Source organism: Palaemon carinicauda, chromosome 3, assembly GCF_036898095.1.
Source record: "Palaemon carinicauda isolate YSFRI2023 chromosome 3, ASM3689809v2, whole genome shotgun sequence".
In the NCBI taxonomy this organism is placed as follows: Eukaryota; Metazoa; Arthropoda; class Malacostraca; order Decapoda; family Palaemonidae; genus Palaemon; species Palaemon carinicauda.
The window spans coordinates 196,056,172-196,074,915 of NC_090727.1; the positions used below are offsets into that span (position 1 = coordinate 196,056,172).

At 36.6% G+C, this 18,744-nt stretch overlaps 1 pseudogene; it reads left to right on the top strand.

Annotated features, from left to right (window-relative positions):
- The window catches only part of LOC137636342 (uncharacterized), a 544,281-nt pseudogene that overhangs the window by 2,801 nt on the left and 522,736 nt on the right, over positions 1-18,744 (top strand).

The following is an 18,744-nucleotide window of genomic DNA, read 5'->3' on the forward strand; positions in this document are numbered from 1 at the left end:
AGATATATAATATAATTTCTAAGCTGAAGATGTATAATATAAGCCCTAAGCTTAAGATATATAGTAAAAGCTCTAAGCTTACTATATTTAATATAAGCTCTAAGCTTAAGATATATAAACTCAAAGTTCAAGATGTATAGTATAAGCTTTAATTAAGCTTAAGATATATAATATAAGCTCTAAGCATAATGTATATAACGTGAGCTCTAAGCATAATTTATATAACGTAAGCTCTAAGCTTAAGATATATAAGTTGCCACATATTACTTTAAGCTTAGAAATAAGCTGTAAGCTATATCTTAATCCATCAGTACAGTATGTATATACTGAAATTATGCCCCATGAGTTTTACTTTGTAGCACTACCACAAGTAAATAAAGTACTCCAATAATAAAACATTGTGCATTTAATGCTTTTACAGGCATTTGAAATCACATTAGAAACTGCATATACTACTTAGCAACATGTTTCTTCTGATTTTGTAGGCCCATCTATCCATTCCTTCCTTTTGGTGTTTTCAAAAATCAAGGAATACAATTTCAGTATTCTTACATCCCAACACAGGATGGGTATAAAAAATGTTTGCTTATATTTTACAGGTTTGACACCAGGTCAATCATACAGGCACCATTTGTTAAAGATGGACTTGAGTGAAGACTTGCACGATCAAGCCAATAAATCTATAAATCCATCTCCAAAGTCTGTTTAGTATATGTGGACAGTATGGAGGCAGAGGGAGCATGGAGGACTAAATACCCCATCAATGTTTGATGCAATAAGGAAATATGCAGAAGACCATCCAGAACTCATTCTGAAAAGTAGTCATGGAAATGATAAGTTAGCAGTTGTTTTGGTTACCCCCTTCATGATGAGAGCACACAGACAGCTGAGAGAGGCAGGGGAAGTTGTGTTTTTTGATGCAACAGGCTGTGTTGATCAGCTAAACACAGCAGTCATACCATTCCTTCGTGCTGGACCAGCTGGGGCTGGGTGGGGTACTGCTTCCTTAAGAGATACAGAGCATCATGATTGTCTCTTCCAATGTCTGGTGGAACAATTTCCTGACGATTGTAATAGGAAGACTATAATTTTGAAGACATTTTAGCGAAGATTAAGAATAAACAGTGAAGTGGGCAGTTCATATAAAGCACAGAACTAAATATGAAATCGCTTAAGGTACTACCAGGAAAAGGCGCAAGGATAGTATAATAAATCTTACTTACTATCCTCTGAAAGGCGTAAATCGGGTGTTGTAATAAATGAATATACGTAATGCTAATATAGGTTATCTTGTCTCATTAGTATTCACAAAAAAAAAATAAATCATAACATACAAGTATATATACGCATTTCTTAGCCAAATATGTTACCATTCAAGTAAACTTATTACACCATCTTAATTTTGTACAGCGTACCCTAGGAAGGGAGAAACTCAATGGCATAAACATATCATGTATATTTACATTAATTGTTTATAAAGTAGGCTTCGTTCAAACAGCTACAAGAGTATTTTTAAAGGTTGTTTATACAGCTGTAGCTGGTATAACGTAAAGGGGCAGAGCCTGGCCACGGATGACGGGCGAGGGGGCGAGGCTTGTATATACTGCACCGGACTTCAGGAATATGCGACCCCGGCATGTAGCGTCATTGTCTGGGGATTGCCAGTCTATGGTTCGAGTCGCGTTCAAACTCGTTAGTTCCTTTGGTCACTACAACCTCACCATCCTTGCGAGCTAAGGAGGGAGGTTTTAGGGAAGCCTATAGGTCTATTTGCTGAGTCATCAGCAGCCATTGCGTGGGCCTCCTTGGTCCTAGCTTGGGTGGAGAGGGGGGCTTGGGCGCTGATCATGTGATATGGTCAGTCTCTAGGGCATTGCCCTGCTTGATAGGGCAATGTCACTGTCCCTTGCCTCTGCCATTAATGAGTGGTTTTAAAACCTTTAATGTTTGTATGTATTTATGTATGTATTTGATCAATGTACGCAAAGCTATTGTTGAAATAGTTTTTATTAGTTCTGCTAAATTAATTTAACTTGAAACTTTTTGTGTGGTTAATATCATATGAAATATATACTTGCCAAAGGATTTAGTGTTAGATGAAATTTATGTGACTCAATGTCATGTCAAATGAGTATTTACAATAGAATTTTTCATGTAAAAAAAGAGCTTTGTATATGTTACTGGTCAGTGCCGTAACAAATTCAAGACACGAATACAATGCTATGGTTGGAATCCTTTAAGGAGGAAAATGCTTTTGAAATAGATTTCAGAATGTTTTGATCTTTTAACATTAATGGCGATTATTGTAATTTGATATCACGCCCATAAACATAGAGTTTTCCATGACCCTTTCATAAACATTTTGTTAACTATTAACTGATGTTTACAAATAAGTTATTAAACAGACATGTCTTATTACAATTATTATTTTTGGTATATTTTCATATTAACGCTGTTTATTAAACCAATTAGGAAAATTTGAATGTATAATTTGTATTTTACTTGGCACATGCTTGACTACGGTGGGATACACGCAAGATTTAAAAGGACATGGCGGTAACAGCCTTATCCATATAAGCCTCAAGAGAGGGGGTTAGTACCATCAGTGCACCTCATGCGGTATACTGTAAGCATTACTTAACCCTGGATAGGTACGGTCCTCGGACACCCCTTTAAGGGTATACTCGGACGCGAACGACCCCGACGCCAAAAAAAATTCTTGAAAAATCAGTTTTTGCTGTAACCTCCTTTTTTCTTTTGCCAAAAAAAACTTCAATGAATGCTTAAAACAACTGTAAAGATAAATACTACTCATCTGCAGAAAAACTATTTATTATAAATATTTTAGAAAATTAAGTAGAAAAAAAAAAGACCTGACGTAAAAATTCATAAAAAAAAAGTTTATACATATATACACAAATCCTTTTAGGAATTGATTCTTGAATGTTTAGGACACATCTTGATGTATTTTGGATGAAGTCAGACCCATGGAGGTGAAGATCTGAAATGAGAAAAAAAGGGTAACTTTTTTTGGCCAAAAAAATTTGTCCAAATTTCATGAATTTTTTTGGGTACCCAAATGAAATAGGAAGTGGCTAATTTTTTTAGGGAAAAACATATGTTATCCTAAAATAGAAATATGTAAAAAAATCTTCATTATTTTGTAAATTACATTTATATCAGGGGCCATATCTAAAGGTAATTTTTTGAGTACTTAGAAATTTCGTAAAAAAATACATATATTTAATATATAATATGATATTTATGCAGGTAAAAATATACCAAAATATCACAAATTCTATAGGGAACAAGAATATATATAGATAGGGCAGCTTACGCTTCGGATATGTCCACAAAATGGCCGCCAACCACACTGACTCAGACTCCCTAATCTGCCACTTGAAATGTAGGAAGGGTATGTCAATTTCAAGGTGTTATTTACTAATCTAATTATTATTGGATATGCATAAAAATTGTATGGTGGGTTGCTGGATAATTGTCGATTATTTTACGACTATAAAATTAAAATTCTGACCCAAAAAAATTTTTTTGAAGGGAAATAAAATCGAAAAAAAAAATATAAAACAATATTTTAGCTAAAAAAATTTGATGATATTCAATCAAAAAAAAAGTAAACAAAATTTTCCGACAAATAAACATCTAGAGGAATCATTACTCTGTGATAGTTCCTTAGTACGTAGTAATTTTGAAAGAATTGGGAAAAAACGAAAAAATGGCAATCACCGGAAAATCGAACACATACCTATATGTACGCCATATCTGGCTAAAAAAAAGATAGGCATGGGTAGTCAGATCATCTAGAAACACTTTCCAACACTATAAAAATATAAGTTTTGCGACACTACTTGCCAATTCCTTACGGTAACATGACTAAGCAAAAAAATGCAAAACAAATAAAAAGGGGCACTCGCGGAAAAATGGCTAACATTCTAATATACGCCATTTCAGAAAAAAAAAATTCAGCCACGTGCTAGGCAAACCATCAAGGCACATTTTCCGACAAATAAACATCTAAATGAATAATTACTCTGTGATAGTTCCTTAGTACGTAGTAATTTTGAAAGAAATGGGAAAAAACGAAAAAATGGCAATCACAGGAAAATCGAACACATACCTATATATACGCCATATCTGGCTAAAAAAAGAAGATAGGCATGGGTAGCCAGATCATCTAGAAACACTTTCCAACACTATAAAATTATAAGTTTTGCGACACTACTTGCCAATTCCTTACGGTAACATGACTAAGCAAAAAAATGCAAAACAAATAAAAAGGGGCACTCGCGGAAAAATGCCCAACATTCTAATATACGGCATCTCAGATAAAAAAAAAGACATGCACGTGTTAGCCCAACCATCAAGGCACACTTTCTAACACATAAACATGAAAAAAAAATCAATAATATACGGCAATTCCTTACTACGTAGTAATTTTTTACAAATATTGAAAAAAAAACAGAAATTGGCAACCGCAGTTAAATACCCAATATACCAATAACTACGTCGTATCTGACAAAAACAAAATCACGCATGGGTAGCCAGATCATCTAGACACACTTTCCAACATTAAAAAAGCAAAAGTTTTACGACACTATTTCGCAATATCTTACGGAAAAATGACTTGGCAAAAAAATGAAAAAAAAGGAAAAAGGGACACTCGCGGTAAAATGCCCGACATTCTAATATACGACATCTCAGATAAAAAAAAAGACATGCACGTGTTAGCCCAACCATCAAGGCACACTTTCTAACACATAAACATGAAAAAAAAATCAATAATATACGGCAATTCCTTACTACGTAGTAATTTTTACAAATATTGAAAAAAAACAGAAATTGGTAACCGCAGTTAAATACCCAATATACCAATAACTACGTCGTATCTGACAAAAACAAAGTCATGCATGGGTAGCCAGATCATCTAGACACACTTTCAAACACTAAACAAGCAAAAGTTTTACGACACTATTTGGCAATATCTTACGGAAAAATGACTTGGCAAAAAAATGAAAAAAAATGAAAAAGGGGCACTCGCGGTAAAATGGTCCTCGTGGTGATGAACGACCTTTTAACTAAAAAAAAAAAACATGCACATGGTAGCCAAACAATCCACCAAGACTTTCCACAACTGATAACCTATACAAGTTGCACCATTCTACGACAATTTCATAATACGTAATAACTTTGATAATTATGCAAACTACCTTAGAAGGGTAAACTCGGACGCGAACGACCCCGACGCGTCTCAGAAATCGGGGAAGGAGTACAGCTACAGCAATGCACATCTGGATACTACTAGAGCGTGTAGGGGAGACACCTCCTGCAGGTCGATCACCCACAAATTCAGTCACGGGGGTGAGTCACGTGAGAAAAACCTGTTTTTTTTTGACGCTCGGGGTCGCGAACGACCCACCGTACCTATCCAGGGTTAAGGGTCTTTGTATAGTTCAATAGACTGTTAACTGCGCTTGCTTTATATATTTCTGATTTGCCTCTTGCTACGAACATCCTTTCTTCTGTTTTTTTTTTTTCTGTCCGATTTCTTAACACTCATTTCGTATTGTAACTGCTGGGTTTACCCCAAGTTGCCTTTAGCCGATGAAGGGCCTCATTGGCCTTAACGCCTGGCTGCATAGACAAAATCAATAAATTCTATAAATCCTCTCATGTTCATAATACTTGATGAATTAATTACTTCAAGGCTCATAAAATTTCGTCAAAAACCATTACAAGTTGTGTACTCATTTAAGCTTATAAATTCATAGATATTAAGACTATTCCTTGCTTATATCTCCTTCACACACATACACACACACGCACATTATATATAAATATATATATATATATATATATATATATATATATATATATATATATATATATATATATATATATATATATATATATATATATATATATATATATATATATATATATATAATTTTCACATGAGGAAATCATCCGGTTGCACTCTGATCCATTTCATCTCGTCTCCTATGCCTATTCCCATTTCTCAGTTATGAATATATCATAAGCACACATTTTACTATAACATCTGCTACCTTTTTTCTAAGATTGGGATTCACCATCCGAACCTCACTTTCATAATGGATAGTAGGTTCAACCATTCTCTATGTATTTCTACATTGAATACCATATATATTAGAAGTCTTCCATGTGATTCTTTCTTGTGCTATTCTGTGATTTGCCTCCGTATTTCTGTGTTTCCATCTATTATCAATTATTGCTCAATCATAACTTATTATTACTAATTTTTTACACACCTTTCTCGTCTTATAAACACATTCCAATTTATTTTTAGAAGGCTTTATCGTGTTTATCTAAAACTGTTCGGTAAAGGTAACCTTACCTCCATACACCCCAATTACGTTACTAAAAAGTAGAACGTAAATATGAAACCATAAAGGTATTTCTCTTATATTTCTTCATGCAATATTCAATATCTGATGTAATGAAATACTCTCATAATCATATACCAAGATACTTGAGACGGCAGGAGCTCGAAAAAAAGTTGATATTGAAATTACCCTTATTTTAAGTTTTAAAAAGAAGCAACAGTTTTTTTTTAAGTCAAATGCTTATATTACGACTTGAAAGACCATGCTCATCTTCATTGAAGTTCTGTAAGGATAAAACTAATATTGCAAAGCTATTTTTTTCTCTCGATGTTTGAAACTATTCTCCTTTATATTTTTGCTTCGAAGCCAACACAAGAATAGTAGGTAACTCTTCTAGGAGGACACTCCAAAATTAAACCATTGTTCTCTAGTCTTGGGTAGTGCCTTACCATGACCTTCCACTGTCTTCGGTTAGAGTTCTCTTGCTTGAGGGTACACTCGGGCACACTATTCTATCTAATATCTCTTCCTCTTGATTTGTTAGAAAGTTTTCACAGTTTATTTAGGAAATATTTATTTTCATGTTATTGTTCTTAAAAATTTTCTATTTTTCCTTGTTTCCTTTCCTCACTGAGCTATTTTCCCTGTTGGAGCCCCTGGGCTTATAGCATCCTGCTTTTCCAACTAGGGCTGTAGCTTAACAAATAACTAATAATAATAATAATAATAATAATAATTATAATATCTCTCACCCTGTCCGCACTACCGGGCAGTGCCCGACGGGCAAACACTGTTACCATACCCCGTTTCAAGACACAAGGTTGGAGAGTGATCGGCGGGCACAAATGGAGGTGATTAAAGATGGGGAAACCACGGGCAAACTAGCGAGTAACTCGTGAGTGTAGTTGAGTAAAACTCCAGAAACTTAAGGTGCGTCCACACGGTCGAACAAAATTGTTACCAGTTAACATTGTGGAAGAAGTATTAATGACGTCAATAACGACCACCAAGTGGTGTGCCTGTGTTGTAGAGTCCGAGCTTCAAACACTCTCCATAGGCGGTGTGGCATTATGGATGGAGTTCTACTTGCTTACCGGATTAACTTTAGCTTTTAGAAGATTAGGTATCACCTTCCCTGTAAACATGACTATATGTAATCCAGTTACGGAGGAAAGCTGACTTTGGGATATAAGAGAGGCTCAGTTGGTAATCAATCAGTAATGGCAGAGCCCATGCCTACAAAACATCAAAGAAAATGTTTTGAAAGACAGAAATGAATGTGTAGCAGCAATAGATAAAAGAACGTCAGAATTTCCGAGAAGTGGAATGTCGGTAACTGGTTTACAAGTCGAAAAGATTATGGAATCCATAATGGGTCATTACAAGGAAGAGCTACGCAAATTGGAGAAATGAAAAAAGTCCGAGATTGGTAGCCTACAAAAGACATTTGCACAACCAAATTATGACGTTTCGATATAGGAGTATAGCATAACAGAGTCTGTTTCAATTATGGACACCGAAGTCATATTTGGTCTAAGAAGTTTTTTTATCGTGAGGAAAATACGTAATTTTTTTTTCTCTCTCTCTCTCTCTCTCTCTCTCTCTCTCTCTCTCTCTCTCTCTCTCTCTCTCCCCCCCCCCCGAAAAAACAGGAGAAAGAAATTTTGAACATTTTATCTTTATCACTAAAACAATTTGGATTCAGTTAAAAACAAATAATCCGAAGTATGACCAGTCTCAAACAGTTATTTCTTGGAATAATATAGGCTATACATTGCACGTTAATAACAATAACATCCTCAGTTCACTAATAGGTTTTTTCAAGTCAGACGTATGTAATTCTGTAATACCCCCAGACGTACTTCTGGAAAAATGCTTCCTTCTGCTTAGTTATAAAAGGTTTTAGGTTCTCCGATACAATGTATAAAACGTTTGGGCTCATCAGTATATAGTTTCAAAGTCTGATTCATAACCAATTTGAGTTTCCATTAATATAGATGAATGGCTTCTCTTTTCACTGCGTCGTTGCAATTAGTCCTTCCATGTACCATTCCATTGTTCTCAAAAGATCAGGAATAATCATGCTGCATAATTTAATTTATTGGATTGTGCTTTAATTTTATGGTGCACTATGGTTATGATGCTACGTACTTGAAGCTGGTAACTACTACTTGATTCTCGAGTACAGATTATAACACTTGACATAAATAACAGAAATATCAGTGGACATCAGGTTAAGACATTTCTTCCAGTCTTTGTTTGGTAAAAGGAGTAGAAATCCTGGTAGTCAACTTCATCTGGTACCACTATTTGTTACCATGTCAACTTCCCTCATTTCAACGCTTATGACGTCATTCTCTTTGAATTTAGATATGGTAACAATTTTGTCCGACACACTGTTCCACGGTGTGGACGCACCTTAATAGCCATTTAGAGAGCGAGAGAGAGAGAGAGAGAGAGAGAGAGAGAGAGAGAGAGAGAGAGAGAGAGAGAGAGAGAGAGAGAGAGGGAGGGGTGGAGTTAGGTGAGGGAGGAAAGGAGTGAAAATTGGAGAGGGGGCGAGGTGAAGAGAGAGGGACGATGGAGCTATTCTTGACTGTTTTGTTCGTATCTTTTTCTAGGTAATGGAGTTTTTCTCCTTTTGGTATTGTGAGATTTACACTTACTGATTCATGGTCCTCTTAAAAATTATCATACTGGGTGTATTGCACTGTAGAGAAATCTTGTACTGATGCGTGTGCTCGTTACAGAATTATTGACCAAAAACCTGCCTGCACAGTCTGTGAAATACACAGTACATAATTGGAAAGTAGACTAAAACACACGTAATTGTAATACGATTTCTTACATCTAAACTGCTAAAGCCTTAACCCTTTATCCATAATCCTCTGGTACTTATTTTGTTAATTTTGGATCTCATCATCAATGGTTGTTGTCCTCGACAAACTTGTTACTTGTTAGGCAGTAATAATACACAATTATGTTCTGTGGTCCATGAACGATGTTAATGGTACTATTAGCTGCTACACACGAAATACATGTGGGATCGTCTGATTTCACGTCCCGCTGTCCTGGATTTCCATTCACAAGTCCCAACGCCCTTGTTGTTGTTGTTCTTCTTCTTCTTTTTCTTCTTCTTCTTCTTCTAGTTCAGAAGGAGATCTGGCTCAATCTTTGGAACAATGAACTCCGCTGTAAATATGATACAAAATGAAACATTAGAACATGCACTCAGTAAAATTGAAATGTTAGTCATTCAGTAAATGTTAAATCTTTCACCGAAGGAAATTAAAGAGATTTTTATATCGCCATAAGAAACTTAGTAGTTTCTTATTAAAACAATATCTATGCCTACCTTTCCATTAATATTGTTTATCATCATCATCATCATCATCGTCTCCTCTTACGCTTGTTTATATTGATCAAATATTTCATAAACTTAAAAAAAAAAATTGCATCATTTTTACATCCAATACAACCTCCTGTGGAGTCTGTTAAGTTGCAAAAATTAGTGCATGAAATGTAGACTTTTTTTTTTTTTTTTTTTTTTTTTAAAGGGCATTCAAGTACTTTTAGAGACTAAATTAATTATTATTCATCTGTCGTATAATTTAGTTCACAGATGATTATAATGGTTCTAGTAAATTAGTTTTAGTTAGAACAGCTATATAAAAAAGTAAGTTAGTTTTAGTTAGAACAGCTATATAAAAAAGTCTTTCCGTCTTTTGTACATCCTTATTGTCGTGTTTTCCTAGTAGTCCTGTCAATTCACCTTTTGCTTGTTTCTTTGGAGATTGCATTATAATTACCCATGAAATGTTCTACACAATATTGCATGTGCTAAATAGAGGTGTATTTGTCATCTTGAATTCAAACGGGTATGCATTAACTCCTACATGCCCAGTTATCAAATTTTCCGTCAAGGTTTCTATTTTTCTATTTCAACATTAAGCTGCCTCCAAATCTTCTATGAAAGAACTTGAACATACCGAGCCACTTTAAGGTTTAAAGTCGGAGGTAAGGGACAGTGACATTGGCCTATCAAGCAGGACAATGCCCTAAAGAGCAAGCCCCGTCTCTACACATGCTAGGACCAGGGAGGGGCAGGCAATGGCTGCTGATTACTCAGCAAATAGACCTAGAGGCTCCCCCAAATCTTTAGCTCACAAGAATATTGAGGTTGCAGCGACCAAAGAAACTATCGAGTTTGAGCAGGTCTGGCGGTCACCAGTCAGGGACATTACCACATCGGCCACCACAACACTTGATTTAGTATCATCCCACTCCATTTGAAGGTTTCTATAATTTTCCTTTTAAATGTTGGTTTCTTCTCCGTCATCGACAAGTGGCTGTTGATGGTACAGTGATTGTTTGGCCCTTGTTTAGCAATTAAATATGTCAGTTCGTTCACTAGAATTCCATTGTGGCTTGGAATTCAGTACAGTTTTACATAATTATGTTTGCTATTCATTAATCACCTTCTCCTGTATAGCATGCACATGTATTTTGAATCTTTCTGTATTTTATTATTCGTCATTGACCTTGCAGATAAAGAGTCGAGTATCACAGTCTCTGAACATGTAATTATCCCCTGCCTAATTCAGCGCTTCGCATATAGCAAACAATCCAGCACCCAAAATAGACGTCTAAAACTATGATAAAATTCAAGGACGGGAATAACGTTGTCTGCTCCGCAGGGCCATTCATTTCTTTTATGGCCCATGCGTATATAATTAATGTATATTTTAAGCTCTTGGGATAATTTTCCTCTTTCAGTTTTCAAAATTCCTGGATGAATCAAGTTTTAGGTTCCTCGTGCTCAATGGGTCAGTACCAAGATACTTATTAATACATTGACAAGGGGCTACTACAGGAAATGTCCTGTTTTCACTTCACTTTCCACCCAATCATCGTCTCGTGAACCAAAATATTAATAGCTTTTTAAAGTAACCTGAGACCCAGTCTCTACCTCTAGTCTTTAAAAAAAATTTTAGAACTTCTTAATATGGGGTTAATCTTTAATATCTCTTTTGATTTTACGTAGTAAAGTAACATTTTGCATTAATAGAGGCTAAGGTCACTTCGAAAGGTTCTAATTTTTCTAATGTAGGCGCAAACTCGTACCTCTTTTAAAACAAAATTCCCATTAAATGCAGAAAAAAGAAGTGCATCTTTCTAACTTTATCTATAATATGGTGTGAGTAAAATATGACTTAACAAACCTAAGACAATTCTAGACCACCCACCACTAGATATCATCTCTCCTCTTCGTTTAGTCTTAGGCAAAGGTCTTATTTCAGATGCGTCTTTCCTATATTTTGTAACTTATATTTTCGATATTACATAAACATTAAATACACAGCCTAACCTTAACTTCTATTTTGTAGATGTGTGTAAAATCTTAAGATTAGCCATATGCGCAATCAGGTGTTTACCAATAGTGATAGATATTACATATACATAATAAATTTTGTGGTAACTCATTTTCTTGTGTAAAAAGGCCTTCAGCTTATGAGAAAATAAATTAAAAAGCAACAAGCTTTATATGTACAAATAAGAATATAGGTAGTTTAATGATGAATACGATGAATACATATGAAAATCAGGAGACGGATAATAATAGACCAATTATTGGATAACTGTCATAGTAACATTGGAACCCTTCACAGTACCGAACCACTGGAGCTATTTTAGCAAATAAGTTGGGTGCGTTGGCAATAGATGGCGCTGATTATGCCCAGAGTCCTCACCGTTTTTTTTCTTTTTTTTTCATATAGGAAGGCTTTCCGGTCTTTGATTTCTGTGAGAATATGTACGCTTTAGTAGGGGGCAGTGGCAACAGATGACACTGGTATATTGTGCACTTGTCATCTGTTACTTGTTCACTCAAGTCATTGTTGCCAGATGGAAAATTTCCCCTAGTGTTCTTCTCAAACTAGGAAAAAATGTACTGATTTTTTTTTTTTTAAAGCTCACACGTTGATTTTCCATCCTTCTCTGGTGAACTTGCGATCTCACAATCTGGCAATGCTGACTCAAGTCTTCAAGACAATCGGATTATTGGGACAATGCTGTGCCGTATGTAAAGTAAGTAGCATGTCTTGAATGCATTGCCCCTAAGAGTAAACTATCATGGAATGGTGCATCTTTTTTCTTGCATTTATCAATGCAAAATCAAGGTAAGGTTGTAGATTGTATGAATATATGATTGTAACTTGCAGAACATGGGATTAGTACTCTTTTTGCTATGCTGGCTCAGTTTATTAACCCCTCAGAAGGATGGATGTCATGCTTGGTCAGATTCCGTTATGTTGATACGTGCCACGTGACTTCTCGTGAAGGTCACTGGGTCCGAGTTATATGACCTTTTATTTAGTAATATCGACTTCAAGGTCATTGCTGTTTGTTTATCAACAACGGAATATACATTATTTGTGTGTACTAAAATTGACTTCAAGGTCATTATAATTTGTTTATCAACAAAGTGAATAAATACCGTGTGTATGTATGTATATATACGAGCATTGCTTTTAAAGACGTTTCAGTTCATTGAGCATTTTTTAGATCACTGTAGATGGCATTTGAGGTCATCTGGAAGTAGAGTACAATTTCAAGAATTTACGAACATGAAGGTTTTTGGTCAGGAAAGTAAATTGCATTTGGGTGATAATGACATGACATAAGCTTTAAGGACGTTTCTCGGGTTTATGGTAGATGATGTATATAGGCTGTCAAAATGTCGATATAAAGTGGGGCACTTGTACCAACGTACGCAGACACACACACATTCCTAGATGATCAGATCACCCCTGAATTAATATGCAGGCAAAAGAATCATGTTTGGGCCTTACAAGAGAACTTAGGCCTCCCAGCTATTTGTTGCTAGGTATTAACTGATAATGAATTATGCTTCTCTCTCTCTCCCTCCCTCTCTCTCTCTCTCTCTCTCTCTCTCTCTCTCTCTCTCTCTCTCTCTCTCTCTCTCTCTCTCTTGCACACTACAAAGCATGTTAGTTGCTTGTCCCATATAGTTGGGTAAACACACACACACACACACACACACACACACACACACACGCGCGCGCGCGCTAAAATACATGAGTAAATAAAAGATATATCATGGGATATATTTGATTATTAATAAGAAATCATACATCAAGAATTACATTCAATGAACAATGACGCCATTGATTAGCGTATAGTATAAAAAAACTTACGCTAAAACAAACATTCATTTCCATAACAAATGCGAACGCCGCCATATTTTATGCTGCCAGAATCTATAGCAAAACTTTTACATTTTATGCCCTGACATTGAAATATACTTTTCGGTTTTTATTGATTATTATGACTCCCTGGGTTTCTCCAAACACTAAAGTTTATTTTCGTTGACTTACTTATCAACATTTAATCGATTCTTAAATCCCAATTTTTCCACAATGTGCTGTGCAGTCATGCTATGAATTCAGTCAAAGGGTTTACATGAGGGATTTTATCAAAACTAACATCGAGGTGAGGACGAAAGCAACTTCATCAAAAAAAAAAAAAAAAAAAAAAAAAAAAAAAACTTTTAAAGCCATGAATAACTGTCTATGGGGAGACTTTACTCAACCTTTTGAAATAAGCTGAAAAATAATGTTGTCTATAAAGCAGCCACCTACTTGAAGGAATCCCGAAAACCGAGGCTATAATCGCCCATCCATTTGGCTGAACATTGCGTTATCTATACCTCCTTCCTTCCACAGGCCTTCATCCATATGCCTAAACACATAGGTTTTGCCATTCTGGAAGCAGCTAAGTTTAAACACTACCACTTCTTTTATAATGTTCTCAAGAATAATTATGGTGTTAAGGTCAAGCTCATTTGCACTGTCACAAATAGTTTCTGTTATTTATTTGTAATGTAATACGCTACGTGTCTTAAGAGTAATATTGCACAGTATTGCATTGATAGAACATGTTTAAACATTAAGTATAAGTGTTTTATCGTATGTTATGAAGGATTTAATCATTTATTGACTGCCCCAAAGATAGGATGTGATTATTTTTACTTTTTTTATTGAAGTAGGATCCAGATTTTTAAAAGTTATGCTAATTTCTTATTTCCATATTTATTATACAAGAGTTTGTTTTCAAGATTTTCTCATTCGAGAGTCACAAGCCACCCAGAGCCGAGTTATGATGTAAGTGTAAAGGATGAAATTTATTTTATTAATTATTATGTATTAACGTAATTTTTGCTTTTGTTTACGTCAGCCTTGTTACTGCATTTTTGTTTTATGTAAAATTAGGATAAGGTTTAGAATTTTTTTCTTTTGAAGTGCTTTTTTAACCTCCTCCCCGCTCGCTTAAAGATTTATAAGTGTCAAGGTTAACGCTTGTTTCTTTTCTGTGTTTTTCGAGTCCTTGGTGAGGAGAGACACCTGTGCTTACGTGCAAGGAACTCGATTGCTTAAAGACACAGTTTAAGCTCGTGCAGCAGCTGGCTTATGTGAGCGTTTTAGATCCAGCTGAATTTTTGGGGATCAGTTGATTGCATTAAGTATTTGCCCCTGCTAGGTAAGAAACAATTAGTTGAGTGTGCTAAGTGGTTGGGTGTTCCGCGGAAGGCGACAGACACCAGAGTAGAGATATTGGTAGCAGTTAGGGATAAAATAAAACAGGAGCTAGCTGAAGCTGGACATTCAGAGTGAGAGTGAGGTAACTGGTGATGGTGAGGAGAGTTTCAGTGAAGGTTTAGAAGAGGACAAAGTAAGTATGAGGGCTGGTCTAACTCTGTTTGAGGATCCTCCTGACGTAGGTACCATTTACGAGGGTCCAGTAAATTTTTCTAAGGGTCTTCTAATCCGTTCTTGCCCCCCCCCCCCCCCTGATTCTGTACCCTTCAAATCTCTGGCCCCTGTTAATGCATTGGGTGACTCCAAGGAGGAGAAGGAATACAACCTTATTTGTAAATGCATAGAGTTGCGAAAAATGGAGTTTGAGGAGAACAAGCGGGTAAGGTGTCACGAGTTGGAGATGGAAAAATTAAATATAGAGATGGCTAGGTTGCAGGGGGCCAATTTGAAAAGTTTCCCTTAAGATACCTTCCAAGATTGGTTTAACATAGGTGTTGCACTAAAATTGGTGCCCGTCTCTGACGGAAAGAATGTCCCTGAGTTCTTCAAGGCATTTGAGCATGTGGCCTCCTGATTGTCTTGGCTCGCAGAAATGTGTACTGTATTGATACAGTGTAGGTTAGTGGACAAGGCAATGCGGATGTATAATGCCTTGGAAGAGGGATTAGCTCTGGATTACCAGAAGGTAAAAGCCTTAATTTTAAAGTCTTACGACTTGGTCCCTGAGGCCGCTCAGTTATCAAATGAATTTGTATTAACTCACCGTTCAGGTAGCAGTAGTTTTACTTATAAGGCTTTAGATAATCAAACATATTGCTCCCATAATGGTGGTAGGAGAGGGGAAACCTCTTCGTCGACTCCCTCCCCCCCCCCCATATCCCTAAAAATTGTAATATTAATTCCAATTCTTTTTCAGGTGATAGGGATGTGGGTAGAGTCCAAGGAGGTCCTCCTCCCCCTAAAGTTTTTGCTAATAGATACTTGTTTTTGGTGCAACAAGCCCGGCCATTTCCAAAACCAGTGTAATGCTCGTAGGATGTACCTACAGCGCAATAATCAAAGTCCTGTAGCCTTGGTTAACAATAAGTCAGAGGTTAGTAGCAGTAGTCCTGTAGACAGACCTCTAGTAGATGGGAGTAGTTTAGTAAATAGTAGTAAGCCTAATGCTCCTAATCCCCAATCGTGACTCAAGTACGACAAATATGTGTGGCCTGGAAAGTTGATTTTTTACTCTCGTGTTGTCCAGGTAACGTTTTTTAGGGACACTGGTTCTGCCAGGTCGTTAGTCATGAAGGGGACTCTGAATGTTTTTGAAAAATATACTGGAAATTTTGCATTGTTGGGAGGTTTTCCGGATTCAGTTGTGTCCGCTCCTTTGGTTAATGTCCGTGTGTATTTTCCAAGGTATGATCGCATCACTGATTTAGCTGTGGTGGATAGTCTACCTATCCCGGGTATTGATGGTATCCTGGGAAATGATATGCTGGATAGTGAAGGACGGGAGCTGTTCCCTATATCATCAGATAAATGCTAGTCCCGTGGCTGTAATGACTCGGTCCGCAGCAAAAGATGCTAATTCACTTGATGTGGAGAGCGATGATGATTAAGTAGTGTAGAGTTAGATGTTTTAAGGCCCGGGCCAGTAGAGAGTAGTTGTAGTGATGTAGTTAATATGAAACTTGATTGGGACAGAGCTGCTTTTATTAAAGCTCAATAAGATGAATTTAATTTTGATTTGGGCGTTGTTGAGGATCTGACTAAACATAGGTTTGGAGTTGTAAAGGGCTTATTATATAGGTTTAGGCCTCCCGCATCTGATAATTTGAATAGAACTGGTCGGGTGGAACAGATTATGGTACCTTCTGAATTCAGAAATTCTGTTTTGCAGTTAGCTCACACTAATTTTTTTTTGTCAGGCCATTTGGGTTTGTTAAAAACTTTTCATAGCCTGGCATGGTATTTTTGGTGGCCTGGAATTAAATTGAGTGTGAAGCAGTTTATCAGAGGGTGTGAGACTTGTCAGGTTATGGGTAAACCAAATCAGGGGATCCCTGAAGCCCCATTGCATCCCATACCTGCTATAGGTGATCCATTTTCTGAGCTAGTAATTGATGTGGTAGGTCCCTTAGCCAAAACTAAAAAAGGTTACCTATATTTACTAACTCTCATGGATAGAGCCTTTCGTTTTCTAGAAGCTATACTTATGAGGCGTATTACTTCCAAAGTCGTCTTTAAAAATCAATGGATTTTTTTTTCAAATATGGTCTCCCTCGTGTAATTCAGACCGACTGCGGGACGAATTTCACAAGTAGGTAGCACGTTACCAGCGTACCTTATCACCCGGAGAGTTGAGGAATGGTGGGAAGGTTCCACCAAACCCTCAAGTCTGTCCTGAGGAAACATTGTTATGATCATGATAGTGACTGGGACAAAGCCCCCCTCCCCCCTTTTGCCCTCTTTGTTATCAGGAATCACCCTAACACTTCCACTGGTGTAGCTCCCTTCTCGTTGGTATTTGGACACAAGGTTCATGGACCATTGGAAATTGTTTTTGAAATGCTCAAATCCAACCAGAAGGCGGAAATAAATGTTAAAAGGTTTGTGGGAGACTTGAAGGGTAGAATGGTTAGTGCCTTGAAGTTTGCCAGGGAAAATTTGGAATGGTCCCAGTCAGTAATGAAGAACAACTTTAAGAAAAAGGTAAAGGTACGTTCATTTGAATCTGGGGAGTTGGTTTTTGTGCTGAGTATGGACCCAAATAGTTTACTCGAACCAAGATATAAGGGCCCTTGGAAGGTTGTGAGGAAATTTTCAGAGGTTAACTATGAAATTGAGGCTCCCGGTTCAAGCCGTAAATGTAGAATATTTCATGTTAATCCTCTGAAACCTTATATTGGTAAGCAAGGTGATCTATTAGCAATAGTGTCCGAGCCTGTATCTCTAGTATTGGATGTGCCTCCTGAGGACTCTGACGAGTTAGGGTGTTAGTTTCCTTCGGATTCATTGGTTGAAAATATGCAAAATTTGGAGATGTTGAAAAGTAGTTTAGATCATTTAGATGTTAACAAATGGGACGATGTGCTTAATTTAATTTATTCCTTTTCAGTCCTTTTTCAGGATGCTCCAGGTAGGACTAATATTTAAAGTCATGACGTTGATGTTGGTGATGCTTCCCCTGTGAAGCCGAGTCTTTACCGGCTGTACCCAGTAAAATTGAATTTGGTTAGTAAGGAGATAGAGTATATGTTGAAACATAACCTTATTCAACCATCTGTAAGCCCCTGGAGTTCTCTGGTTATTTTAGTAAAGAAAGCAGACCGTAAGTTACGCATGTGTATGGACTACTGTAAAGTGAACACCAATATGAAAAATGATTCTTTCTCTCTCCCTCATATTATTAATGTTTGTCTGGATCGGATTGGTTCTGCTAAATTTATTACTAGGCTGGATCTGTTAAAGGGTTATTGGCAGGTTCCATTGTCCGGCCGAGCTCATGAAATATCTGCATTTGTCTCTCCGTTTAGCCTATACGAGTGTAAGGTTGTGCATTTTGGAATGAAAAATGCTGCATGTACTTTTCAAAGGCTCATGAATAGGGTAATTTGTGTTTTGGAATAATTGGAAATTTATATTGATGACTTGGTAGTATATAGTAATGACTGGGATACCCACATATTAAGGTTACGTGAGGATTTTGAAGCCCTTAGGTCTTCAGGGTTACTTGTTAATTTGGCTAGTTGCGAATT